The following is a 13,058-nucleotide window of genomic DNA, read 5'->3' as shown; positions in this document are numbered from 1 at the left end:
GTTTTTTTCCTATGATAAAACACTGCCAAAATCAAAATAAGTGAGCTTAAAAGTGCTACTCTTTATATTTAGCTCACTGGCTAATTTAGTTTTCATTGAGTGTTGTTGGAGTTTGGGACCACGTTATTGGGCTTATTAGGCCTATATATGGGCATATATCTGCAAATTTTTCAAAAAGCCATCAGGATAGAAACAAGAAAATAGTTTTAACGTGAAAACTAATGTGTTAAAATCTCTGTAAAGATCTTTAAAGAAAATACGAGACTTTCTTGTCACCCAAATATTGTCATTTAGCAGCAGCAATTGCAGACAAAAGGCAGAATTAGTGTTGATGAAACTGGACTAGAATTTAAAAAAAAAAAAATGTTTTTACCAGAGCATTTTATTGTAGACAATCACCATGGCAGCCCAAATCCTTTAAGGTACACAGATACTTATAGAGAGGCAACCCGAAATTGGCCTTGGAAAAAGTCTTTGAATCTAGAAAACAATCCTTCTGAAGTATTTCCCCACGGACCTATTAAGGTTTCAAAACTGCTTCGTATTCTTTTGATTATGTCTTTGTGTCTGAAAGTCAAAGTTGAGTGAATATCTTCCTTTAAACTTCTTAAGAGCTCTAGGAAATGTCACGATTGTGGTCCTTAACTTGTTTAACCCTTCCTCAGAAGTATCATTCTAGACAGCTTTCATCCATAACTCAGGCTTGACCCATTAGTTTTTAATGAGTAGTAAGGACTCACTCCGGACCCTTACTTTAGAAGCCCTGAGTTCTTTAAAATGATAGTTCATTTATCCTCTCACATCAGTTTTGAAAGGGAGAGGATAAAAACTAAATGTCCAATAGAGAGATGGAGAATAGAGTACACCCATTAAACTTCTTGACTCTACTTCTTGATCTCAAAACAGATCAGTACACTTTTAGCAGAAGAAAGAATTCATGCTATCCATTAATTCATTTATTCAAAGGACGTTAGTAAACACACTCTAGATACCAGGCGTTTTGCTAAGCATATAAGATACTAAAAGAAAAATTAAAATTAATAACATGCAGTCTCTGCCCTTAAAAAAAAGTTGAGGAGACAAACAGGTAAAGAGACAACAAGTACAACGTAGTGTGAAGACAGCTCTGACAGAGGTAACATGGATGCTATGGGAGCCTCGTGCAAAACAGGTAGAAAGAGGGTGTTCAATAGGCAAAAAGTCTATCTAGCAAAAACATGGAGCAAAGGTGGTCATTCTCCGAAATGAATGAGAATGGCCAAGTGGAGGCCAACAGAAGTCAGGAGCTAAATCATAACAGCCTCTTATACCACTCTAAAGGAGCCCTGGTGGCAAAACGGTTAAGCGTTCAGCTGTTAGCTGAAAGGCCCAAGGTTCAACCCACCAACTGCTCCATGGGAGAAAAGACGTGGGAAACTGCTCTACTTTGCCCGATAGGTTCACTATGAGTTGAAATTGACTTGATGGCACACAAAACAACAATAACATATCAGTCTAGATTCACATTGTCCTGAAAGCAGTGTGCCCAAGGACTTTTAGGTAGTAAACGTGGAGTGTGGTCACCACCAGGTGACTTTTGCTAAGGTATAAGTCATACTTTTTTAGTATTTGCATGCATATATTATTCATGGATCTATTTCATTACTTTCCTGCTAAGATGATCTGGAAAACAATTTTGTGACATTTCTTCTTATAGAGTGGTATACTTGGTTTTGTAAATACAGCTATATAACTGTGATGGTTAAGATTGTGTGTCAGCTTGGCTGGGCCATGATTCTCAGTGTTTTCGCAGTTGTATAATGTTGTGATCACTTCCCTGTTGAGATATGATACGTGATCACCACCACAATAGGATCTGCGGTGAGTGGTCCCAGTGGGGTCAGGGTCCCTAGCTGCTCACTGCCCCCTCATCTTTCATCTCACCACCCTCTGCTGCCTAGTCCTTCCTGCTCTCCTTGCCAGGGCTTTTGCTTGTTTTGGATCCTACAGCTGGCTCCTGCTCATCTAATCTCTTGTTTTTGGGACTTGAGCTAGCAGCTTACCTGTGGTCTTGCCTGCTAATCTTGAGGTTCGTCTATCTTCACAGCCTGTAAGCAACAGCCCTGCTTTCTGGCCTACCGACTTTGATTCACCAGCCCCTGCCACTACGTTAGTCAGGAGAAGCTTCTTTCCTACCCCCACAGACTTGGGACATTACAGCCTCTAAAAACTGCATGAGACATTTCCTTGATACAAATCTCTCTCTGTATGTATATATTTATATCCTTTACTGGTTTTGCTTCTGTAGAGCTCAGCCTAAGACAAGTCACCACCTGGTTAAGTTTTTGATACTCCACTGTCATTCTCCAAGATCCATCTGTTTGTTGCACATACTAAATAGGCGAGTTGAATGGGGATGTGGTATGAATCACCACTCCTGCCTCCTTCAAGTCCTTGGTGGTGGCAGTAATCTCCGCAATCCCTCCACAGCCCAAGAATCAGTATACAGTCACACATCTGGCCATTTCTCCTTCCAAGCAAAGTGAACAACAAGGTGTATTACTCAAAATTCTGCCCATTGGGAAGATTTCCCTTCACCACTATCCTTCAGGGAGGTCCCAGAAAGAGGCTTTGATTTTCTTATTGAGATAGGAAGCAAGGTCATCAGCTGAGAGTGAGATCGGGAGAGTGCTGGGGAATTTAGAATGAAAGAAAACATAAGCAGAGAGGGAAAGTGAAAAGATTTGAAACGTGTGTTTTGCTTTCTGGGCAGTACTAAGGGCCTACTTAAGATCTGTGATTATTAATTTAAAGTGACACCTAGTCAGCATGGTTTTGGATTTTTCTGCAGCCACTTTCAACATATTGATGCAAGCCCAGAGAAGGAGACAGTGGATTTAACCAATGCTGTGACTTGCCCGAAGGCTTCTGGTTAGTGCAATCAGTTTCTGATCGACTACTAATCAAAACTTGCCAGTTGGAATCCTCCCAGGCATGCTCCATGGAAGAAAGTCCTGGCTATCTAATTCCATAAGATTACAACCATTAAAAACCCTATGGAGTACAGCTGTTTTCTGAAACATGTGGAATCTGCATGATTCAGAATGGACTGATTGCAATATTTTTTTATTTTTTATTTATGTTTTATTTTTCGGTGATTTGCCAGGCCAACACAATAAAGTCAGAGAGCAGCAAGGGATTTGAGAGTGTATCTGCAGAAGAGGTCATATGATTGACCATGGAATTCAAGTTGAGACAATAAAGAGGAGTGGAGATGAAGGTGATAAGGGGTAGTGGAAAGGCCATAGGTTCAGAGGATTGTTGAATTCAAGGTACTGAAAGGAAGTGAATTGGGAAGAGAGGAGGTAGTATTTCAGGCAGGGACACCTGAAGCCGAGAGTAGAGATGGTTGCACTGCAGTTCTTAGTTAGCACTGTTATTGGTGAAAGCTTCTTCCCTTCCCCTGATGTGAAAGGAAGTTCAATTTGTGTGACTCATATGTGTAATGTGGCCTTAACTAAAGAGCCCTGGTGGCACAACAGTTAAGTGTACTTGACTGCCAACCAAAAGGTTGGTGATTCAAATTCACCAGCTGCTCCGTGGGAGAAAGATGTGGCAGTCTGCTTCTGTAAAGATTACAGCCTTGGAAACCTTGTGGGGCAGTTCTACTCTGTCCTACAAGGTCATTGTGTGTCAGAATCAACTCGAAGGCAATGGGTTTGGGTTTGGTTTTGGCCTTAACTCACTCCATCCCTTAGCAGGTTGAATGACTTACCTGAATTGTGAATTTGGGAAAACAGCCCATGCTGGCTGGCCTGTACCCTTGTTCTTCCTCTTAGGAGCTCCTCTTCCCAGAGAGCACAAGTTTTCCTCTGTCCTTCATATGTAAGACATGCAAGGGTCTACTGCTGTGGTGGGAAGAGGGGGAAGAAGAAAAGTCTGCCTGGGTCCAGTGCTGCTAGTGTCTGGGAGCAAAAGTCTGCCTAAATCTTGAGTTCAAACTTGGAAATTCATTGGGTTTATGAACCTAAAATTTCCTGTAGGAGGACATGGACAGAATTGCTGCTGAGAATTTGACACCCAAAGCTGACCCTATTTTAGAATATATGCTTCTTGGGGGTGGTACAATCATCAGATAAGTGTTTGCTATTGTTTTGGTTTTTAATTATGTGAACAAGCATAAGAGTCTAATGGGATCCTAAGATCTCTCCAGGGTGCATTACAAAAGGAGACCTGGTAAATGCAGCCAGATGGATGGAGGGAGATGAGGCTAGGAGGGCAAAGCTTTACACAGAGCTGCTCAGAGACATGGGCTTTATTCATTTTTTTATCCATTCATTTACCCAACAGGTATTTTCTAAGCTGCTAATTGTACCATGCTAGGAAATCAACATATGAACAATGAACAAGACTAATGTGGTCCCTGCCCGCATATAATTTATAATCAGTTCTTTTCAAATCATCAAGGCAGACCTAATTTTCTCCAGTTAACCCTCAAAGAGGGTAAATTCTAGCCTTCCTCTGATAAGGGACTAATCATAAAAATGGCAGAAATTTATCTCAGCTTGTTTCTACTAGTTCTTCACAGAGAACGCATATGAGGCATGGCTATACCTTTAATAAAGAAACTCCTTTGTGCCAGCAAGATTTGCAAAAGCCAGAGCACTGGCAAAAGTTACGTATACACATCATGCTTGCAGATGGATGTGAAATGCAGGACTGACCGGGCTTTCATTACAAAATAAAAACACATAGGAAATAAGCAGGGGAAATAAAAAAAAAGATAATGTAAATTCCTCCAAGAAAACCAGTGGGGGTAGAAAAATGATTTCAAATTCATCACAAATGCTCTCTCCTCCTTAGAGAAAGGCAGCAACAATGGACTGCCATCCAATCCAGATAGCTTCATGTCAGAGCCAAGTCAGGACCTACATCACCCAGCCCCAGGCTCTGTTCAGACCAGCAATCTTGGAGAAGGAGACTAGGAACTTGGCATTTCAGCACACTGGAAGCAACATAGAGCAGAACCTTAACATGACTGTGAAACCTCTCACCCGTCAGGAAGGAAAACATTGTAGATGGTACTAAGCGTAATTACTGAGAGCAATTACAGCAACAGTGACGACAGCCTAGAGGATCAGTGCTCCTGTGAGTCTTTCACAGGGTGAACATTTGGAGTCACTGACACATGGCACAGTAGGAGGGAACATAATGTTGGCCCCAGAGAAAGGTGCTCTGTAGCCGTGAAAAATATGGTCCTCCTCCTAACAACATCCGCCACCTTTGCCTATGCCCCCAGTACTGTTGCTTTTTTCAGAAAAGACTTTAGATTTTCATTTTAGGCAAGATACCACACACATATTGCTCATTACCCCTATTACAACATTTGCCGGGATATATGGAAACTCTGGTGGCATAGTGGTTAAGAGCTACGGCTGCTAACCAAAAGGTCAGCAGTTCGATTCCACCAGATGCTCCTTGGAAACCCTACGGTGCAGTTCTGCTCTGTCCTATAGGGTCCCTATGAGTTGGAATAGACTCAGTGGCAACAGGTTTGGTATTGGGAGAGAAGTGAGGAGCAGGTCGTTTGAAAAAAGAGCAGATCCAAGATTGCTTCTTGTCATTTAACCCAGAGTTTACCCAGAATGGAGTCCTAGGAGCAAGAATGTTTGCAAAACTCAAGGAATGGTAATTATACTTATAGCATAAAACTCTTACAGTAAATTTTGTCCAACTACTTCCATACCTGTTTGAAGATAATATACACCAGTACAACATACAGAAAATAAAGCACTCATCAGAAGAAAATCTGCCTACCTGAGGCAAAGCCTCACTGGGAGCTTAAAATAAAACCTCTCGAGGTCTACCATGACTGGGAATAAAAATAATAATAACAATAATAATCTCCTTTTGGAATTTCAGAGTCCCTGTGTTTTTTGGGGATGTGGTGCAAACAGTCAATTCACTGGGCTGCTTACCAAAACGTTGGAGGTTCAAGTCTACCCAGAGGCACAACGGGGGAAGCCGCTGGAGCACAATTCTATTCTGACACGCATGGGGTTGCCATGAGTCACACACAATCAACTCAATGGCAGCTGGTTTGGTGTTAGATTTTCTAACCATAGACCTGCCCTTATATAGGCCTGGGGTTCAAATGTACATTATCTGCAAGATCATGACAAACCTATGCCAATACACTGAGTTAAAGAGATCTGTTGACTGTTGGATTCGATGAATGAACACCTTCTCACTCATCTAGACTCTCACTTTCTCATTTCTACTCCCACAGTTCTTTGTCCATACTTTTAAAGCAGACTCGACAGGGATCTATTAAAATTATCAGTATCCACTTTGTATCTAAAAGGTAAAATACAAGTTTCTGCCTTTTCACCTTTGTACCTGAGCACCTAGAAGAGTGCTTGATATGTAATAAAAGCCAACTGAGATATTTAATGAGTGAATGGATCTATACGTCCTGTGTCACTGATCTCCACATTTCATTGACAGCTCCTTTGGTAAGTGAATTGGTCAAGAAAATGAACTACTACCAAAATATATTCATGATGATTTGATCAATTAATAGAGTATAGAAAGTGTTACTAACCAACAATCCTAATGAACCCTCAAAAATGAATGGCAGAGTAAGCGAAGCGAATGACAGAAATTTGCCATCGTGCTTGCTCGGTAATTGTGAGATACATGGGATGTTTTTCCAAAAGCTGTGTGTAATAAACTGGCAATTAACTCATTAATGATTTAATAAGGATCACTGGTGGTGCAAAAGTTGAACAATCAGCTGCTAACCAAAAGGCTGGCTGTTCAAACCCATCCAGTGGCTACACAAGAGAAAGACCTAGAGATTGTTCCAGTATAGATTACAGCGTAGAAAATTCTTTGGGGATACTACTAGTCGAAATCGACTCAATGCCACCTAACAACAACAGCAACAATGATTTAATAAAATAGCCCTTCACCTAAGAGAAAAATACTTTCAACCACGTTAGAAGTAATGACCTACATGTAAACATCTCCCAGGCATGCCGTAGTCACATAAATAATGGTATTAAATAGAAATTTTAAATCATTGCCAACTATTGATTAATGAAATTCCAAAAGGAGTTCTCCTTTAAATACATAGATGCAAATACCATTATGTATTAAAAAGGGCCACAACTACATTTCTTAGAAAATATTCTACAATTAGGAATTTTATTAATTCAAAGTAATCTGCCCCTTTTCGTTCCCTTCCCTACCTGAGAAAGTCAATCCCAATTACTCACATTTTATAAATTCTACTGCTGATCAAAATAAACCATTGGTATTAATAATCACTCCTATGACTTAAATAAAGCCCCAAATTAATCAAAAAGTACATTAGAGAGAGGAATGGTCGTGGTGCTCCAAAGAAGCATTCAAGAGATTCCCTGTTGTCATGGAGTCGATTTGGACTCATAGATAGAGCCCTACCATGATCTTAACCAAATGAAACTACTGAAGGAATTGTACTCAAATAGGAGAAAAAAGATACACCTCTTTTCTGATGGAATCTGAGTTAAAGGAAGAGGGATTTGTATCTAGACAGAATGCAAATCTGTGGTCTTCTCTGTGCATAAAAAGATATAGCAAGCAACCATTAGTTAGTTATTGGAATTTTGAATAGCTTTTCCACACAAAACGGCCCATGTTTGAATATCTTGAATCTCATCTGATCATTACTAGTAATGACTCTATCTTGAAACCAAAATTTCCATTCTCATACAAGCCTGCTGTTATTTCCCTACTTAGAACTGTAATTTGTTAACATTAGAATTGCTAAACCTTGAAATTTGAAGTTATAGACAATTCACACCCTAGGAGAAAATCCCTTGGCATTTCACCAGACTTTGGTACTCCTTTGAAGTAAATCACCTTATTATGCCTTTCTGCATTATATAAAAATCTATTGTCCTCTCTTTAACTTTTGGCAGGTGGAAACCTCCCTGAAACTGTATGCAGCAGACTCCTGAGAGTAAGTGAAAAAGGATGAGCTTGAATAAAACAGAGAACATCATGATTAGTCATTCCAATAGTAGAGTGCTCCATCATAAAAGAGAATTGTTAAAATGCATCTGGAACTTGTAAAATAGCAAAGCATTTAAGGCACTTAGTCCCAATCCTCCTTCCTACACCCTTACCATAGCATACCCATTGCCGTTTAGTTGATTCCGACTTATAGTGACCCTACAGGACAGAGTAGAACTGCCCCATAGGGTTTCCAAGGAGCGGCTGGTGGATTTGAACTGCTGACTTTTGGTTAGCACCTGTGCTCTTAATCATTGTGCCACCAGGGCTCCTCCTATACCCTTCTAACTCTAAATTCCACCAGGTTCTTAGGAATGAATCTTTAGGCTCGTCTTTGACTTTTCCCTGTTGCTCTCTTTGCAACACGTAAGACATCAACTAGTCTTTTTGAGCTATCTTTTATGCCCTCCCTTATATCCATCTCTCCACTGTTACTTGTCATTGCTGTTGTTGTTTGTCAGCTTCAAGTCAGTTCTATCTCATAGTGACCCTATGTATAACAGCACAAAATGTTTCCTGGGCCTGTGCCATCTTCATGATCATTGTTATATTCGAGTCCACTGCTCTAATCCCATTTTAATCTATGTTCTTTTCCATTTCACTGAAATAGCCCATAAAGTATAGCTGATTAAAGATATGAAGAAAAGTTACAGTGTTGTTCACTTCTTCCATCAAATCAGATCATGACTCCCATTTGCAAGGTTCTCAGTACAAAACCTCCAAAAAATGATGCAAGGGAAATTGGACGTACTACCTTTCCTTTTCAATCTGAAAATCTTGGTAGAATTTGGTACTCCTTGCCCCCTCCTCGACTTTTTTTTAAAAGAATTCTCATTTATGGCATGTGAATTTAATTTTTTCATATTTATACAAGATTCCTCAAACTACTTGCAACAACTAGTTGGTTGCTTGGTTGGTTATATCTCATCACATAGAACCACCTGGTACATGGCAAATACTTGCAAAATGAACAAATAAATGACTGAATGGACAAATGAACCGACGGGTAGGAGGAAAAGGTGAAGACCTGGCTAAGGTACACCGGTGGGAAATGGAAGGTAGTATGTGGGTCTCAAAGCATTGGTGTTTGGGGTCAGCGAAGTACCAGCAGAATGGGAGAACACGAAAGGAAGCTCCAATCAATTTTCCAGTTTTCTTTTTTTTCTGCAATTGGCACTTTGGCAAATCATTTTAGCTTTTAACTCCATAGAAAATGCATTTGGCATACTCATGAGACTTCAAGGGGAAAACGCAACATAGGCTCACTTCAAACTCTGGCCTGGAAAAAAAAAATCGGAGACATTTGCTTGCAGATACTGTAGACAGAATAAATTATACTAAAGACAAAAATATCGCAGAACCCCAGTTGAAAGACTAACTTGTGAAATCCCCTGCCCATCCTCCTTCCATCATCTTCTCCCATAATAACTCCAGGGAAATCTCCTGGCAATACATATAGTGAACAAGTGATCAGTTCCCAAAAAAGGGAGGATAAAAATTAGAATGATGACATGGCAAGAAAAATTAACATCAGAAAGAGGAAAGAGCCAGGAATCCAAGTCAGCCTGGCCAGCCCAGGCAACAGCCCATGGAAACAGCTGTTCCGCCGCACTTGTAGAGGGGGTGCCCAGGGCTCTACCTTCCAAAGAACAAGAATGTCCCCAGATGACCAGGCTTTCTTTTATTCTTTCCCACCCCTCCCCCAGCACATTCTCTCAACCCTCCCTCTACTTCCCCCTCCTTAGGACCAGTTTGTGTTCCTGGGTGCCCTGCCAAGAACAAGATGCAAATTCAACATAAATGTCAAACAGAAGCCTGAAGCCCCTCTTTGACAAAGCAAGCCTCCTAACGAGGGAATTTTCCTGGCTGCTTAGTGAACAGGGGCACTAACACACAGATTTTCTAAATTTATTACAAAATGTAAGACAGCATTTCACAGAGGGCATCAGGGAATCAATATTGGAAAGCGGGATACTTCCCAGTGCCCTGGTGGTATCCTGAAAGTTGGGACATAATACAAACAGCTAGTCTTGCTATAATCATTCTAATGATATAAATTATTTATATAGAAAAGCACAGATACTAGTGAAATTAAAATGTCATTAGTGAATTTCACTATATTCTCTCTGGGTTTTTTTTTTCTGCTGTGCTTTAAAGCTTTTGAGAATGAAAACGCAGGGGGAGACAGGTAAAGAAAGTTTATTAAAATGGGTGCACGATCTAAATAGGTTTCCTGGTTGTAGATAAAGTTCTCTTCAATTCTCTAACTTTTGCCAAATAAATTGGGACCCATAAAATTTCCTCAAGCTGCCCCTTGTACTAGTGCTTTTAAAATATGTGGTATCCTGTCACAAAGTGGAGAAAATGGAGAGCACAGAGATTCAGAAATTGGATTATATAACATAAAAAAAAAATTATAACAGGGAATTCCAATTGTCTTCCAATATTCATTTTCTCTTCTGCCATATTCTGCTGTTGTCAGTTGCAATCGAGTCAATTCTGACTGATGGTGACCCCATGTGTCTAGAACCATAATTTTTATTGGGGCACTTGATCCTTCACAATAAAGTCTAAACTTTTCAGACTCCAGTATATCTAAGTTTGACCACGTGGCTAAGCTCTGATCAATAAAACAGAAGTGAAAGTAACGAGTGACGACTTCTATACATCTTCCTTATAAGGTAACTGCTGTATATCCTGCACCCCTTTCTTCTTCACCCCCATCTCTATTACCCTAGCTGGAACTGGGATGTGATGGCTGGCTCCCTCACCACCATCTTGGACCACTGGGACAAGGACCGCACTGTAAAGAGATCATGTCCAAAAGGATTTCCTGGAGCTGAACCACCATACCAAACCTAAACATGAGAGAGAAACAAAGCTCTATCTTATTTAAGCCTCTCTATTTTTTTTTTATTTGGTTTTATTTTGTCTTTATTATTATGTGTCTGTTAATCATAACTGAATCTAATTTGAATTATTTTACTAGTTTTATTTTAAATAACACTAATTTGAATCATGTGACATTACCATTTTGTAGGTCCAAAATGGTAAGTTATTGGCAATTCCATGGGGCTTAACCTAATACGTGTTCACGGGTGCAGGAAGGAGGGAATCTTGAATAGAAAAATATAAGAAGAAGAAAATAAAGATAATCTTTGGTCACGTCACTCAGAGATAAATGATCTTTACAGTTTTGCTGTTCACATCTTTTTTTCTATGCGTATATGTTCCAAAATTAACTTCAAAGTGTTATTGCTGCCTTATCTGGAACACTGTAAAACTAGAACAAAAAGATTAATTTTTCGGATCACTGCCACTGTTTAGACTTTATCTATTTAATGTTTTCCAGAAGGTCAAGTAAGATTGTGCTGTAGCTTTAGTTTTAGAAGCTGATAATTAGCTTCAAGCTTTTGGATCACCTCACATGTCTTTGTCACCTGGGAATATAGTTTTGGTTCTTATGAGTACTAAAAGGTATAGATTCATCTTTAAAAATAAACTGAAATAAAAATAAGCAATCTTTCATTATCCATGCTTATTATGGGATCTCTGGGGTCCATATGTTGATTCTAAAGATACTTTTCAAAAACCATATTCATCCATAAATTTACATTGGCACCATTTCTTTCTTCCTGCTGCAGTGTTTTAAAATTCAAATGCAAAGAGACCACCCCTAAATTATCTTGCCTTGTGAGTGACATCCTCCATCAAGGCCTAAATTTACCTCCAACCCACATAGACCCAATGTTCACAGAGTTTACTGCTATGAATTTTAATAACTGGAATGAAGAATAGTGGAATAGAGGCTTGAGAAATTACTTGTGCTGAAAAAACAGAGCCTCGCATCAGTTTAGATATCTTTTCTGAATATTAGCTTCAGAGGCGGAGATTTACAGAGTATCTGGACTCAAGAAGAAATAGGAGCCATGAGTCAATGCACCTATAGAGAGTGACCTGTGTTTAATCACTTGACACGAAGCATGGCCTTGGAGAAAATTACCTTATGGCATCTCACATACAGTAAAGTTGGAGTTGAAGGGAATGGAGTGAAACAAGATTTCTGTTGTGTGTCCCTATGTAAAGAAATTTCAAAAAATGATCATAATAACAACTGTAGAAATGAGGAATAAACACCAGCTGAAAAAGAGACAGTTAACTATGAAATTTCTATTCATTGGATGAAAGGTTATTGCACAAAGAGTGGTAAACAGCTGTTCTCCATCTTCACTGAGAATGGAACAAAAGGACAGAGGCCTCCTCTGTAATGTGAGCAGTGGGTTACATACCAAATATTTCTTGGCAGGAGGACTTAGAGACTGCGGAAGGGGTAAAAAGTGAAGATGTTGGGGTTCCATCAGTGAAAGCATTGTACCATACATATTCACTCATATAATAGCTCCTTCTTTTGGGTTTTGTTTTTTTAAGTGAGAAAATAGGCAAATGAAGTTGATCACTAGCTCAGTGCCTACTTCCAATGCTCTTCCCAGGAACCATTCCATACCCCAATGAAGAGAGGAGTGAGAAGAGTTCCCCTGGTAGATTATGAAAAACATGAGACTCACCATGGAAATAGAAAGCTAAGTACACATAGATGGTGCCTATTATTGGACAGGAAACTTAAATGATAGGGAAAAACTGTCAGATAAGCATTATCTGGGAATGAGGAATGGACAGAAGAGGAAAAGACTCTGCAAGGGTATGAAAGAGGGAGGGCTGGATTTGGGTGCCCCCTTCTCCTAGGTGAGGCATAGAAGAAATGAGGGCCGAATCTAGCTCTAGGCAGGTGGACAAATTTTGCTGGCAGCAGCCCTGTTCTCTCCCAGTTTCCTCTGTGATTTCAGCTACTCTGCATCCAGACCCCTGTGCAGTGTTCCCTGGCCAGCCAGTTCCCCCAGCACCCTGGCACCCCCATTTAAGACTCTGTTCCGTATTCCCTAAAATTCACAAACTGAGGGAGGTCTGCATTCATATGGGTCCCTTCGTGGTTCCTTTTCTTAAATATGCCCACAAAAGTA

This window comes from Loxodonta africana, chromosome 8 (assembly GCF_030014295.1).
Source record: "Loxodonta africana isolate mLoxAfr1 chromosome 8, mLoxAfr1.hap2, whole genome shotgun sequence".
Taxonomy (NCBI): domain Eukaryota; kingdom Metazoa; phylum Chordata; class Mammalia; order Proboscidea; family Elephantidae; genus Loxodonta; species Loxodonta africana.
The sequence above is the reverse complement of the archived record's forward strand: the minus strand, read 5'-3'. Positions refer to the sequence as shown.